The sequence below is a fragment of the Macrotis lagotis genome, chromosome X (genome assembly GCF_037893015.1).
Source record: "Macrotis lagotis isolate mMagLag1 chromosome X, bilby.v1.9.chrom.fasta, whole genome shotgun sequence".
NCBI classification, from domain to species: domain Eukaryota; kingdom Metazoa; phylum Chordata; class Mammalia; order Peramelemorphia; family Peramelidae; genus Macrotis; species Macrotis lagotis.
This window is the reverse complement of record NC_133666.1, coordinates 557,036,285-557,052,665: the sequence shown is the minus strand read 5'-3', so window position 1 is coordinate 557,052,665 and position 16,381 is coordinate 557,036,285. Positions and strand designations below refer to the sequence as shown.

Sequence of the window (16,381 nt, the reverse complement as noted above, 5' to 3'; positions counted from 1 at the left end):
CTCAGTCTAGCAATGTGCAATTTACTCTTTCTCAATTGTTTAGATATGACTTTATTTGTGTGAGAAGTATTTTGTAATTTTGTTTATATAGTTTCTTGGTTTGACTTGGGAGATAGATTCCCAAGTATTTCATATTGTCTACAGTCACTATAAATGAAATTTCTCTTTCTTTTTCTTGTTCTTGGGCTTTGTTGGTCATATATAAAAATCTTGATGAATTATATGGGTTTATTTTATATTCTGCGATTTTGCTTAAGTTGTAAATTGTTTCAAATACTTTTTAAATTGATTTTCTAGGGTTCTTGAATTATACCATCATATCATCTGCAAAGAGTGATTAAATCTATTTGAATTGGATTGAAATAAATTGAAAGTGCTTTTGTTACCTCATTGCCTATTCTAATTCCTTCCATTTCTTTTTCTTTTCTTATTGCTAAAGCTAACATTTTAAAGGAATAATAAGGGTGATAATGGGCATCCTTGTTTCACCCTGATTTTAGTGGAAATGCTTCTAATTGAATCCCATTACATAAAGTGCTTGCTGATGAATTTACATAGATACTCTCATCATTTTAAGTAAAAACTCTATTCTTTTTTTTTGTAAAGCAATTGGGGTTAAGTGACTTGCCCAAGGTCACACAGCTAGATAATTATTAAAGTGTTGAACTCAGGTCCTCCTGAATCCAGGACCAGTGTTCTATCCACTGTACCACCTAGCTGCCCAACTCTATTTAATCCTATCTCTATAGTGTTCTTAATAGGAATAAGATGTTTTTTCAGCATCTGTTGAGAAAATCATATGATTTCTGTTAATTTTGTTATTGATATGGTCAATTATGTTGATTGTTTTCCTAATATTGAATAATTCTGGTCTATCTTTATATAACTATTGCCTGATCATGGTATATTATCCTAGTAATAATTTGTTGTAATTTCTTTACCAAATTTTTATTTAAAATTTTAATAGGGAGAGTGTTCTATAATTTTCTTTGTTTTGGCTCTTCTAGATTTAGGTTTCAGCATCATATTGCTGTTATAAATGGAATATGGCAGAACTCTTTCTTAACATATTTTTTCAAATAGTTTAAATAGAATTGGAATTAATTGCTTTTTTTAAAGATTTGAGAGAATTGTAAATCCATCTGGCACTTTAGGGTTTCTTTTAGGAAGTTTATTGATGGTTCCTTCAATTTCTTTTTCTGAAATGGGGTTAAGTATTTTATTTCTTCTTCTGTTAATTGGGGTAGTATACATTTTTGTAAATATTCATCCATTTCACTTACATTGTCAGATTTGTTGGAATACAGTTGAGCAAAATAGCTCTGAATTAGTACTTTAATTTCATCCTCAGTGGTGGTGAGTTTACCCTTTTCATTTCTGATACTGGTAATTTGGTTTTCTTCTTTCTCTTTTTATTGAGATTAACCAAATGTTTGTCTTTTTTTATAAAACCAACTCTTTTTTTATTTGTTAATTCAATGGCTTTTTTATTGTCAATTTTATTAATTTCTCCTTTGATTTTCAGAATTTCTAATTTGATATTTAGTTGGAGATTTTTAATTTGTTCTTTTTCTTGTTTTTTTAGGTTGCATTCCCAATTCATTACTCTCCTTTTCTCTACTTTATTCATAAAAAAACATTTAAAGATATAAAATTTCGCATAATAACTACCTTGGTTGCATCCCACAAATTCTGGTATGATAGCTCATCATTGTCATTGACTTGGATGAAATTGTTGATCATTTCTATGATTTGTTGTTTCACTCATTCTTTAAAATCAGGTTACTTAGTTTCCAATAAATGTTTGTATTTTTATGGCTATTTATTACATGTAATTTCTATTGCATCATGATCTGAAAATAATGAATGTAATATTTCAGCCTTTCTACATTTGATTGTGAGGTTTTTTTACTCTAGTGCATAGTCAATTTTTGTGAAGGTACCATGTACCACAGAGAAAAAAGTATATTCTTTTCTACCCCCATTCAGTCTATCATATCTTACTTTCCTAAAATTCTATTCTTCTTAATTCCTTCTTGTTTATAATATAGTTAGATTTATCTAATTCTGAGTGAGGGTTGTGGAGATCCCCCAACAATACAATAGTATTACTGTCTATGTCTCCTTGTAATTCGTTCAGTTTCTCCTCTACAAATTTGGATGCTATACCACTTGGTACATATATGTTTAATATTACTTCTTTGCCTATGGTATCTTTTAAGAAGATGTAGTTATATTCCTTGTGCCTTTTAATAAGATCTATATTTTGCTTTTGCCTTGTCTGAAATCTGGATTGTTACCCTGCTTTTTTTAACTTCAGCTGAAGCATAATATATTCTATTCCAGTCTTTTGCCTTTACCTTGTATGTATCTCTCTGTTCAAATGTATTTCTTGTAAACAACATATTGTAGTATTCTGATTTTTAATTCAGTCTACTATCCAATTCTGTTTTATGGGAAAGTTCATCCATTTCCATTTACAGTTATGATTACCATCTCTGTAATTCCCTCAATTCCTCATTTATATTTTTCTCTTTCCTTTCCCCTTATCCCTCCTCAGCAATGTTTTGCTTCTAACAGCTGTCTCTTATTCAGCTCTCCCTTTTATCAGTCCCTTTCTTTTTCCTTCTCTTTCCCCTTTTATTTTTTTAAACTATTACTTTAACTTTATTTTTTACTTAAACACTCTCCCTTTTATCAGATCCTTCTACCCCTTTCTTTCCCCTCCCCCCATTTCCCTGTAGGTTAGGATAAATTTTTAAACCCAATATTTTCCTCTTTTGTCCAAATGTGTTAAGAGTAAGATTTACTCAGTGCTCACACACTCTCTTCTTTCTTCTTCTTTTTTGTTTTTGAATTTTACAATTTTCCCCCTAATCTCACTTCCCTGCCCCCCACCCTGCACAGAAGGCAGTCTTTTGATCTGGGTTGCAGTGGTTGTGACTGTGAAAAGCTTTTTAGTTTAATGTAATCAGAATTGTCTCGTTTATTTTTAATGGTGTTTTCCATCTCTTCCTTGGTCACAACTGCTTCCCTTTTCCACAGATCTGACAGATAAACTATTCCTTGATCTCCTAGTTTACTTATAATATTGACTTTTATGTCTAAATCCTGTATCTATTTTATTCTTATCTTGGTATAGGATGTGAAAGTGTTGGTCTAATCCAAGTTCCTGGAATACTAACTTCCAATTTTCCCAATAGTTTTTATCAAAGAGAGTTTTTATCCCAAAGGCTGAACTCTTTGGGTTTATCAAACAGCAGATTGCTAATAATCATTTCCTGCTATTGCACTTAGTCTGTTCCACTAATAGACCACTTTTTTTAGCCAATACCAGACAGTTCTGATGACTGATGCTTTATAATATAATTTTAGATATGGTAGGGCTAAACCACCTTCTTTTGCACTTTTTGTCATTAAATCCCTGGAAAATCTTGACTTTTTATTTCTCCATATGAATTTAATTACAATTTTTCTAACTCATTAAAGTAATTTTTTGGAATTTTGATTGATAAGGCACTAAATAAGTTGTTTAATTTATGTAGAATTGTCATTTTATTATATTAGTCCAGCCTATCCATGAACTGCTCATATTTGCCCAGTTTTTTAAATCTGATTTTATTTGTGAGAGAAGTGCTTTATAGTTGTTTTCATAGATTCCTGAGCCTGCCTTGGCAGGTAGATTCCCAAGTATTTTATATTGTCTGAAGTTATTTTGAATGGAATTTCTCTTTCTAGCTCTTGCTGCTGTATCTTGCCAGTAATATATAGAAATGCTGAGGATTTATGAGGGTTTATTTTATATCCTGTAACTTTGCTAAAGTTGCTGATTGTTTCTAGTAGTTTTTTAGATGATTTTTTAGGATTCTCTAGGTATACCATCATGTCATCTGCAAAGAGTGAGAGTTTTGTTTCTTCCTTCCCAATTCTAATTCCTTCAATTTCTTTTTCTTCTCTTATTGCTAAAGATAATATTTCCAACACAATATTGAATAGTAGTGGTGATAACAGGCATGCTTGTTTCACCCCTGATCTTACTGGGAATGCCTCTAGCTTATCCCCATTGCATATAATGCTTATTGATGGTTTCTGCTAGATACTGCTTATCGTTATAGGGAACAATCCATTTATTCCTATGCTCTCTAGTGTTTTTAGTAGGAATGGATGTGGTATTTTGTCAAAGGCTTTTTCAGCATCAATTGATATAATCACATGATTTCTGATATGTTTGTTATTGATATAGTTAATTAAACTAACTGTTTTCCTAATTTTAAACTGACCCTGCATTAATCCTGCTTGGTCATAGTGTATTATTCTAGTGATAATTTTCTGTAATCACTTTCCTAAGATTTTATTTAAGATTTTTTGCATCTATATTCATTAGGGAGATAGGTCTATATTTCCTTTCTCTGTTTTGACTCTTCCTGGTTTAGGTATCAGTACCATAATGGTGTCATAGAAAGAGTTAGGCAGAGTTCCTTCCTCACCTATTTTGCTAAAGAGTTTATATAGAATTGGAACCAATTGTTCCTTAAATATTTAATAGAATTCACTTGTGAATCTATCTGGTCCTAGAGGTTTTTTCTTAGTAAGTTCAATAATGTCTTGTTGAATATCTTTTTCTGAAATAGGGTTGTTTAAGTATTTAATTTCCTCTTCATTTAACCTGGACAGCTTATATTTTTGTGAATATTCATCCATTTAACTTAGATTATTAAATTTATTAGCATACAGTTGGTCAAAATAATTCTGCATTGTTACTTTAATTTCCTCCTCAATGGTGGTGCATTCATCTTTTTCATTTATGATACTGGTAATTTGGTTTTCTAGTTTTTTAAATCAAATTGACCAGAGGTTTATCAATTTTATTGGCTTTTTCATAAAACTAACTCTTGGTTTTGTTTATTAATTAAATAGTTTTCTTACTTTCTATTTTATTAATTTCTCCTTTAATTTTTAGAATTTCTAATTTGGTATTTAATTGGGGGCTTTTAATTTGTTCTTTCTCTAATTTTTTTAGTTGCATGTTTAGTTCATTGATTTCCTCTTTCTCCAATTTATCCGTGTAAGCATTTAAAGATGTAATATATCTCCTGACAACTGCCTTGGCTGTATCCCTTATGTTTTGGTATATTGTTTCATTAATGTCATTATCTAGGATAAAATCATTAATTCTTTCTATAATTTGTTGTTTGGTCCACTCATTCTTTAAAATGAGGTTATTTAGGTTCCAATTAGGTTTATGTCTTTCTCTCCCTGGCTCATTATTGCATGTGATTTTTTTATTGCATTATGATCTGAGAAGTATGTATTCACTATTTCTGCCTTTCAGCATTTAATTATTAGGTTTTTATGCCCTAGTACATGGTAAATTTTTATGTTAATGTCATGTACTATAGGGAAAAAAAGTATATTCCTTTCTATCCCTATCAACTTTCTCTAAATGTCTATCATGTCTAGGTTTTCTAACATTCTATTTACCTCTTTAACTTCCTTCTTGTTTATTTTATGGTTAGATTTATCTAAATCTGAGAGCAGGAAGTTGAGGTTTCCCACCAGTAAAGTTTTGCTGTCTATGTCTTCCTGTAACTAATTCAACTTCTCCTCTAAAAATTTGGATGCTACACCACTTGGTGCATACATATTTAGTATTGAAATTGCTTCATTGTCTATGGCACCTTTTAGGATGATATAATTTCCTTCCTTATCTCTTTTAATCAGATCTATTTTTGCAGCTGCTTTGTCTGAGATAAGAATTGCTACACCTGCTTTTATTCACTTCAGCTAAAGCAAAATATATTTTGCTCCAACCTTTTACCTCTACTCTGTATGTATCTCTCTGCTTCAAATGAGTTTCTTATAAGCAGCATTTTGTAGGATTCTAGTTTTTAACCCACTCTGCTATTCACTTACATTTCATAGAAGAGTTAATTCCATTCACATTCAAAGTTATAATTAATCAGCGCAACAGTTGGGAACAATTTTTGGCTGTCTGCAAAGGAGAGTACCATCTGTATCCAGATAAGGAGCTGTGGAGTTTGAACAAAGTACAAAGACTATTCCCTTTAATTCGGAAAAAAAACCCCAGATGTCTTATGGTTTGATCTGGTTACCTCTGAGAATTCTGTTCTCTTTAAGGATATGATTTCTCTCTCATCACACCCAATTTGGATCGAGGTACAACATGGAAACAAAGTAAAGACTGACAGAGTGCTATCTGTGGGGTGGGGGTGGGGGGAGGGAAGCAAGATTGGGGGAAAACTGTAAAACTCAAATAATATCTTTAATAAAAATTAAAAAAAATAAAAAAGTTATAATTACTAACTCTTCATTGCCCTCCATACTATCTTCCCTCTGTTTATATTTATCCCCTTTTCATATTTTATCCATATTCCCCAGCATCACCACCTTCAGTGTGTTTTCCATGTATCCAATTCCCCTTCCCCTTTCTTTCTCCTTTTCCTTTGCCCCTTCTTCCGTTAGCTCCTCCTTACCTCCCCACCCTCCCCCTTGACCATTTTAATACTTGAAAGGTAGGATAAGTTTCTCAACTTAACTGAGTGTGTGTATGTTAACTTCAGGCCTAATCTGATCAGAGTAAGATTCAGGTGGTTCTCTCCTCCTTCTTTCTTCCCCTTTATTGTAATAGGTCCTTTGTACCTCTTTATGTAATGTGATTCACCCCCAATCTCCTCCATCCTCCCCCTTTTAAGGAGATATTGTTTTTAAATCATTCTATCAAAGTCACAGATAAGTCATGAATGTCCATCACATCTGGCTAAATATATTCTCTCTAATAGAGTTACAATTCTCAAGTTATGAGAATCTTTCTCCCAGGTAGGGATATAGCCTCTTTCAGCTTATTGGATAGCAGTTTTTTTTCTTTACCCCCACTTTTTTTATCTTTTCCTGTGTCTTTTGAGTCTCCTATTTGATGTCCAAATATTCTATTTAGCTCTGGTCTTTTCATCAGGAAGAGTTGGAAATCTCCTATTTTGTTAATTGTCCATCTTTTCCCCTGGAAGAGAAGGCTCAATTTTGACAGATAGTGGATTCTTGGCTTCATTCCAAGCTCCCTTGCTCTTCAAAATATCTCATTCCAGTCCCTTCAATCCCTTAATGTTGATACAGCCAGGTCCTGCATAATCCTTACTGTGTATTTAAAATTGTTTCTTTCTGGCTGCTTGTGGTATTTTCTCTTTTTTCTGATAGTTCTGGGATTTGGCCACAATATTCCTTGGCCATAATATTTCCTTGGTATTTTTCATTTTAGGATCCCTTTCTGGAGGGAATTGATGTATTCTTTCAATAACTATTTTGCCCTCTGGTTCCATTATATCAGGGCAGTTTTCCATCATTAACTCCTGTAATACCAAGTCCAGGCTTTTTTTTTTCCACTTCAATCTTTTAAGGAAGCCTAATGATTCTTAGGTTGTCTCTCCTTGTTCTATTCTAGAAGTCAGTGGTTTTGCCAATGAGGTATTTACATTTTCTTCTATTTTTTTCAATTTTTTTTAACAGATTCTTGTTGTCTCATGAAGTCATTAGTTTCCACATATTCCATTCTTTTTCTTTTAGAGAAAAATTTTCATTTACTTTTTGCAACTCCTTTTCCAATTGGTCAGTTGTAGTTTTGGAGGAGTTTTCCATTTGTCCATATGTTTCGAGAGAATTATTTTTTTTTTGCATTTGCCCAATTGTATTTTCCAAGGATTTGTTTGCTTGCTGCAAAATGTTAATTTTTCTCTTGCGTTTATTTTCCCAGTTTTTCCAATTGACTTTTAAATTCCATCCTGATTTCTTTTAGGAAGTCTTTCTGGTCTGGAGACCAATTCATATTCTCCTCAGAAATTCTATATCTCTCTGGGTTAGGATCTGTGTCTTCAAAGTAGTTTTCAGTAGGCCCCCTTTTTCCTAGGATCTTGTGTTGGGGGAAGGACTGGCTCACAGAGGTTTGGTTTTGAGGTTCCTAGAGGCTTTGCTCACTGGGTTTAGTGACTCCCAGTGAGCCAGCTAGTAGGGGATGCTGGAGGCTTTACTCACTTGTTTAGTAACTCTAAGTGGGTCAGCCAGTAGGGGGTGCTGGTTGCTTTCTCTGCATTGTCTGTGGTCTTGATTTAAGGCCCTCTCCCTAGTTCTGGAGGGGGTCGGTGGTGAAGCAGCTGGATATGTTTAACCTTGAACAATGTGGGCTCAGTCCTGGGACAAGAATGTTAATCTTCCTTTCAGCTGAGGGAACTCTGCTGCCCACACCTGAACCTTGGTGGGGGGGGGTGTTTGGGGGAGTGCTGTTACTGTGTTTGTTCTGGAAAGAGGACTCCCCTGAAAGTATGGAGCTCAGGTCCCCAAGCCCAGGATCAATGTCTCCTGCTATATGCAACTTTCTGTGCTGGAACTCACTCTCCAGCTCCACTGGGATTCTCCTATCTCCATTCCGACAGCCAAAGACTCCACTGCCTTCAGGCCCTGGGTCTCGCAGTCAATGCAACTGATTCTATGATTTCTCCCTGCCCCCACTGACTCTCTGCTTTGTGCGCCCAGCTCACCCAGGATCTCAGGAGACAGACTTTTTGGTAGATGTTCTTCTCCTAGTTTCTCTTTCTGGGTTTTGTCAATAGGATTTCTATTAAGAGGTTTTTTTTCATATTATTTCTGAGGGGAAACCAGGAGACCTTAGCTCAATGCCTGGCTTCTGTCCTCCATCTTGGTCAGAAGTCTCTCTTCTTTCTTCTTCTATAATAGTCGTTGTGCCTCTTCACTTGGTATGATTTATTCTCCAGTGCTTTGCCTTCTCCCAGAATTATCCTTCTTTTCATGTCTTGTTTTACTGTCTTGTACCCACAGCTTCTGTCAAGATATACTACTTTTATCTATCCTGATAGAAATACAATTCTCAAGGGTTTAATTGATTGATTGATTGATTGGTTTATAAACATCATTACTTCATAAACACTTCAGGTCCACAGCCTCAGTCTAAGTACACTGCCCTCAGCTTTTTCCATTAGAAATATAATTCTCAAGAGCCATATATATCATCAAATTATAACCATATTTTGTCATACCCTCTTTCCAAGTACCCTCTATAGAAATACAATCCTTGGGACGGCTAAGTGACACAGTGGATGGAGCATCAGCCCTGGAGTCAGGAAGACCTGAATTCAAATCCAGCCTCAGACACTTAATAACTACCTAGCTATGTGGCCTTGGGCAAGCCACTTAACCCCATTACCTTGCAAAAACCTTAAAAAAAAGAAAAAAGAAATACAACCCTCATGACCTAAAATATCATGTAAAGCAATATCTCTTCATGATCCATTTATACCCACACTGTCTAATTCCCTCCAATGTTCCCAATAAAAAGTATCATGTAAACCAAAATCACATCAAGCTCCATTTATATCCACACCCTCTAAACACAGTCCCTCCAGTTTTCCCAATAGAAATACAATCCACATGAACTAAAATATTAGCCAAAACATCATCACTTTCATGATCTGTCTACACTCATATCCTCTCTCTCTCTAAGTATGCTTCTTTTAACTATTCTAAAAAAATACAATTCTTAAGAGTTGCAAGTATTGTCTTCCTAGTAGGGTTATATATATATAGTTTAATATTGACTTTTTTCCCCTTTCTGTTTACTTTTTTATGCATCTCTTGAGTTTTGTATTTAAATATAGCATTTTCTATTCAGTTCTGTTTTTTTAATCAAGTAAGGTTGAAAGTTCTCTATTTCATTGAAAATTCAGAATAGGCTGAATTTTGCATGGTAGTTGATTCTTGGTTGCAATTCAAGGTTGTAATCCTATATGATCCTGATTGGTTTCTTGGTATTTAAATTTCTTCTTTTTGACTGAAGCATTTTCTCCTTTTGCTGGGAATTCTGAAATTTGACTACAATATTCCTTAAAGTTTTTATTCTGGGATTTCTTTCTGAAGATGATTGGTGAATTCTTTCTAGGACTATTTTGTCTTCTTGTTCTAGGATCTTAGGGCAGTTTTCCATGATAATTTCCAGAAAGATATTTTTCATGTTCCTTTTGGATAGGCCAATAATTCATAAACTATCTCTCCTGGAACTGTTTTCCAGATTGGAAATTTTTCCTAAGATGTACTTTATGTTTTCTTCTGTTTTTTTCTGTCTTTTGATTTTGTTTGATGGAACCTTGTTGTCTCATGGAATCATTAGTTTCCATTTGTCTAATTCTAACTTTTAAGATTTTATTTTCGTCAGTTAGCTTTTGTGTTTCCTTTTCTAGTTGTTTAATGTTACTTTTAAATATGTTGTTTTACTTTTCCATTTGGTTAATTTTGTTTTTAAAAGGAGTTAATTTTGTCAGTCAATTTTTTGGAATTCTACATTTTCTCCATTTTTCTTCTTCCTCTCTTCTTTGGTTTTTAATATCCTTTTTTGAGGGGACAATTAGGTGGCACAGTGGATAGAGCACTTGCCCTGGAGTCAGAAGGACCCAAGGTCAAATTTAACCTCAGACATTTGATGCTTACTAGCTGTATGACCTTGGGCAAGTCATTTAATCCATTTGCCCCACAGAAGCAAAGAAACAAAAAAAAAATCCTTTTTGAGCTCTTCTAAAAGATCTTTTTGGATTTGAAGCTAATTTATCAACTCCTTTGAGTCTTCATGTATAGGAATTATGTCATTGTTTTGCTCTTCTGAGATGGTGTTTCTATCATCCCTATGAGAATAGAAGCTATCTATGGTTAGCTCTTTTTTTTGTATTTTTTTGAGGGTTTTTTTGTTTTTTGCTCATTTGATAGCTAAACTCTGCTCCTGGGGTACAAGGAGTATAGTCTCAAGCTTTTTGTGCTGAGGTGGGATCCAGTCCTTGACTTACACTAGCCTAGAGCATTGCTTATGCATATGCCATAGCACAACCCAGTTCCATCTGTTGCACCAGCATTTCCAGGACTTGAACTTTGTTTTCTGAACTGGGGTTGGAAACCTCCCTGGTGGCCTGCTGTGTACCACTGGTTTGCTAAGATTTAACCTGAATTGTGCAGTGACTAGGAGCTTCCAGTTGGTTTTCCAACTCCCCCACTTATGCTGGGATATCCAGAAGAGATAGGCCTTTACCCAAGATCCTCCATGATATCTTGAATTGAGAACTTGTTACAAACTTTTTTGGTGAAATCTATAAATTTAGGGTCTGGGCAGAGGCTTCGTTTAAAATTATTTAGAGAAAAATTCCGAGAGCTTTCTAGCTTCATGTCACCATCTTGGCTCCACCATGGAAATACCTCTCTACATGTGTTCTGATCTGTGTCTGTCTTATTCCCACTAAAGATGGTAAACCTCATCATGGCAAAGATAAATCTCATGTGAACTTTATACCTTCCCAAGTACCTAGGACTAGACACTGCACCAAACAGGCACTTAGGTTAGATGAATTGAATTGAATTAAATTGAATTTTATTTGAGTTGAATTAAATTTTATTAGTGGAAATTAATTGAATTGAATTGAATTGAATTTTGAGATATTAAGATGAGATGTACAGTAGCCATTGGCTATGGAAGTCTCATTCCTGAATCCATCACATTTTTTTCTATCCCTTTTTGTCAGTTGTGATGGGGCTGATTTTCCACCAGGATCTCATGTTGAGAGATCTTAAAGTCAAAAATTCTGGAATCTAAATTAGATTCTGAGCAAGAACTCAAAGACATTCTTTTAAAAAATAATACATTCCTTTGAAAAATCTTTTTTTAGTGACATACCATAGACTAGAATGACAGAAAAGTCTTAAGGTTAATGGAGGGAGAAGTAGGTCTTTAAAGGGTACATGTTTAACTAAGCTTAAGAAGAAAGGCTGGTGAGAAAGGAAGAATGAAAATGGGGGAAAGAAATTATAAAGAGGAAAGGAAGTCAAGAGAGAAAAGAAAAGTAGGAAAATAAAGATGGTAAAAAGAAATTGAGATTTACCATCATTTTCCCCAGTCTCTCTTCACTTTCAGAAAAAAACAATGTCCTCATGAGGTATAGCAATAACAATAATAACTTTTGTTATAATTTGTTATTGTACATTTGTGTCTGACTTTTCATGATCCCATGGACCATAGCATGACAATACTGTTTCTTGTGTTTTCTTTTTTTTTATTTTCTTATATTTTTTCATTTTAAAATTTTTCTTCCAATCGTGCTTCTCTCCCCCTACTCCCCACAGAAGGCAGTCTGACAGTCTTTACATTGTTTCCTTGCTATACATTGATCAAAATTGAATGTGCTTAAGGAAAAATAAAATATAAGAGATAGCAAAATTACATAACAAGATAACTTTTTTTAAAATTAAAGGTAATAGTCTTTGGTCTTTGTTTAAACTCCACAATTCTTTCTTTGGATACAGATGGTATTCTACCCTGAAATTGTCCCTGATTGGTGCACTTATGAAAAGAGAAAGTCCATTAAAATTGATCATGAACCCCATGTTGCTGTCATGATGTACAAGGTTCTTTTTGTTCTGCTCATCTCACTTCACTCACCATCAGTTCATGCAGATCCTTCCAGGCTTCTCTGAATTCCCATCCCTCCTGGTTTCTAATAAAACAATAGTGTTCCATAACATACATATTTGTTCAGCCATTCCCCAATTGAAGGACATTCACTTAATTTCCAATTCTTTGCAACCACAAACAGAGCTGCTATGAAAATTTTTGTACAAGTGATGTGTGTACCCCTTTTTCATAATCTTTTAAGGATATAGACCCAGTAGTGGTATTGCTGGATAAAAGGGTATAAACATTTTTGTTGCCTTTTGGGCATAATTCCAAATTGCTCTCCAGAAAGGTTGAATGAGTTTACAGCTCCACCAACAATGTATTAGTGTCCCAGATTTCACACCTCCCTTCCAACAATGATCATTGTCTTTTCTGGTCATATTGGCCAATCTGAGAGGTGTAAGGTGGTACCTCAGAGATGTTTTACTTTGCCTTTCTCTGATAATTAGTGATTTAGAGCACTTTTTCATCTGACTATGGATTGATTTGATTTCCTCATCTGTAAATTGCCTTTGCATATCCTTTGACAATTTGTCAATTGGGGAATGGCTTGTTTACATTTGACTCAGTTCTTTATATATTTTAGAAACGAGTCCTTTGTCAAAAACACTGGTTGTAAAAATTGTTTCCCAATTTACTATATTTCTTTTGATCTGGGTTGCAGTGGTTTTGACTGTGCAAAGATTTTTAATTTAATGTATTCAAAATTCTCTAGTTTGTTTTTAATGATGTTTTCCATCTCTTCCTTAGTCATAAACTGCTTCCCTTTCCATAGATCTGCTGCCCTTGTGTCTTCTTTACAAAGATGCTGGAGTGGTTTGTCATTTCCTTCTCTAGTGAATTAAGGCAAACAGAAGTTAATTGCCTTGGCCAGGATGACAGACAGCTAGTGAGTGTCTGAAACAGTATTTGCACTCAGATCTTCCTGACTCCAGACCCAGTGTGCTACCTACTGATAGTTTCTTACTTTATAATAGTAACTTTTAAGCAGTGTTATGACATTTGAAAAGAGTTTCTTTTACAGTTACCCTTTCTAAAATGCAACTTTCTCCATTGCAGTTTTGATATAGCATGGTTCAATATAAGAAATAAAAATTAAATTTTGAGGGAATTTTGTGAAAGCCACAAGTAACAAATGACATACAAAGGCCAGCAAGTGACAAAGAAAAGATTTAGAAACTCAGAAATGCCTATAATTGTGTATGGTATTGTCTAGTGTCAACAGATTTTATCTTTTAATGCTATAATAGTTCAGATGTCTCTGGGGAGGTCAAAACTTTTATGCAGATTTTTCTAATCATGGGTTTGCCATGCCTCTAACCTCTATGGTGTGGAAGAGATAACTGTACATTATCTCATTTTGTCCTTATAACAACCTTATTAGATAGGAGGGAGGGAAGGGAGAAAGGAAGAGAAGTTAGGAAAGCAGAAAGGAGAAAGAGAATGAATGTTGTTCCGTATCCAATATACATAAGCGTAATTAGTACAATGCTTCATCTTAGAGTGCTAATATCTAGAAGCAGCCAACCTCCTTTAAGTGATCTTTGTCTCTGAGTCTTACCTCAAGGCCCCTTACTGCCCTGTCCCCTCCCATAACTCAGCAGCTCCTTGGCCACCCTCCTACTGTGGCTAAGTATGAGGTCAGACTCTTTTCTCTGTCCTTTCAACTATTCTTGCTCCATTTAAAAGAATTTCTATTTGTACTGCTGTTTATCAATTAGCCAATCAACTAACATTTATTAACTTTCCACTATAAGGTAAAGACTGTAGATTAAAATAAAAAAAAAGAATAAACTTTCCCCTTCTTAGGTTTCCAGGGACCTATACACAGGTCTGGGAAAAGGCACTTAGGGGAGAGGGAAGAGAATATAGAAAACAAAAAAAAAGTCATTTTCAATTACTCCAACTTAATCAGACTGAGCCCCTCTACAGACTACAGTGTCATCTGTCCACTCAAGACCATTTTTCCTCTGCTTTGCAGCCTTCTTCCATGTGTTCCCCATTCTTCCAACAACCAAGTAACATGTTCTCAAAAGAAAGTGAGCAGGAGGTAGCCTCTCTTTAAGTTTTCCTCTGTTTTAAACAAAAACAACCCAGGGTGAAGGAGGAAAGTGAAGTACCATTTGGTGCCTAATTACAGAGCATTATTATAATAACACCACCCGCAGACAGGAGCTCTCTTATTTGTGTTTCAAGTGAGACGCCTACATCACCTCTGTCACTCCAGTAATCTGTCATCCATTGTTCCTTGATGAATTTGACCTGACAGGATAATAATTTTCAAATATCTTTTTAAAAAAAAATTTCTCTTCAGTTCTAAGGTTTCTAATCCTTAAGGAAAAGGTGTTTTGATTAAATAATCCTGGGAAAGTAGGAACTATGTTTAGTATTTGTGACTCAGTCACAAATTCAAACCCTGCTTCAGATGCTTAGCTCTATATCCCTGGGAAAATCCCTTAATCTCTCAGCCTGTTTCCTATAAAATGGAGATAAAGATAGTACCTACCTCACAGAGTCATTGTGAGATTCAGATGAAAAAACTATATGTCAAATACTTTGTAGTCCTTAAATGAATCTATAAACCATTTTTATTATAATTTTAAGAAAGAAAATTGAGATCCAGAAAGGATAAATGATTTACTCAATGTCACAAAAGTAGTAGGTGACAGAACCATTCTTTAAACTAGGCATCTGACTCTAGATCTTTCCATTACAGATGGGAAGGGGCTTAAACGTTTGTGTCTTCTGTCCTACCCAGTATAATCCCAACTAACCCTTCCTAGGAAGGCAGAAAGCATTTTTGCTAATGATGTCCAACATTGTCTGATGGGAGTAGTATATCTGTGAGTTTCTATCTTCCTCCTTCCCTAAGTTTTTCTCAACTGTGATAATGCACATCTGTCATGCCACTGCCTGGTGTTTCTAAAGTAAAGTTTAAAGATTTGTTTGAAACTAAGGCAGACTCAGAGAATATAGCCCCAAGTACTTCTGAGGGCAGGAGTGATCAATTCCAAGCTGCTTCTTACTACTCAAAAGAAATGCAAATGTCCTATAGCAGATGGTTGACCATATGAAAATCTGCATTGCAGTCTACAAAGGAATGGTTAAGGAAATGTCACTAGTCTTTAATTGTTAAATATTTAATAGCAATCCTTGAGAAAGCAATTTCAGCATGGTAAATTGTAATTTTCTAGAGGGCAGAAATTGTATGGAGTTTTGACATTATATTCCTAATTGTATACAGTACTTAATAAATGTTTGTTGAATTGCATTGGTTGTGGGGGGGGGGGTGGATTCAGAAGCCAAGAGTAATTCTTAATGGTGATTGATTTAATACATATATATCAAACTTATCCCCTTGCCAATCAATAACACCAAATACTGATAAATCTGATATCTGTGAGTAGGACTGGTCCTAAGAAAAACTGTAAATTGGACAAAAGTTTTTTTTTAAGATTTCACTACGTTTTTTTCTTCTTCTATGGCATTTCTCTGATATCCTGTACAAAAAAATAAAATAAAGATTTTTTGTCAAAACCTGTTTTTGATGAAACTATGATAGCTCTATGTAATAACTAATTTTTTTCCTTTCAGTGTTCACCAAGTAACTCTTTAGTATGTTCTAGAATTTTGCCAGAAATTAAAATCTACCTGATAGACCTATAGTGTGTTAGATTTAGTTCTTTTTACTTTTTTTTAAAAAAGATTGGGACATTTGCTCTTCTCTCTTCCACTCTCCACATTCTTTAAAATATCAATGATCAGTCATAGATGACAATTCTTTCAGTATCTGAGAAAATGGTTCATTTGGGTCAAGAGACTTGGATTCATTCGGGTTATCTAATTGCTTTCTTACTATCTCCTTACTTA

The 16,381-nt window shown here is 34.4% G+C and overlaps 1 protein-coding gene across 5 annotated transcripts in view; it reads left to right on the top strand.

Moving 5' to 3' along the window:
• The window catches only part of NCALD (neurocalcin delta), a 534,430-nt gene that overhangs the window by 505,241 nt on the left and 12,808 nt on the right, over positions 1-16,381 (top strand). The gene's annotated exons all lie outside the window — the stretch shown is intronic.